We start from the raw sequence: 277 nt of genomic DNA, 5'->3' as shown, positions 1-277 counted from the left end.
CTGGCCACGTGCTCTCCCGGGTCAACCAGAGTGCCATGGCCTCGAATAACCTAATCCTTCGGCCGGCACCCACACACCCTGTCCCGTAGGGTCGGCACTGCACGCAAAACGTGGTGCCATCCAGCGCTATCATTCAGCACTCACCGGGCCCCTCTAGGGCCGGACTACTCCCACACCACTGTGGTATCCGCGATGTCGTTACACGGCACGCCGTGCCCCTCTGAGGACGGCACTGCACCCAGCATGTTGACATCCAGCGATGTCACTACATATAGAT

Source organism: Lampetra fluviatilis, chromosome 55 (genome assembly GCF_964198595.1).
Source record: "Lampetra fluviatilis chromosome 55, kcLamFluv1.1, whole genome shotgun sequence".
Taxonomy (NCBI): domain Eukaryota; kingdom Metazoa; phylum Chordata; class Hyperoartia; order Petromyzontiformes; family Petromyzontidae; genus Lampetra; species Lampetra fluviatilis.
This window is presented reverse-complemented; position numbering follows the sequence as displayed.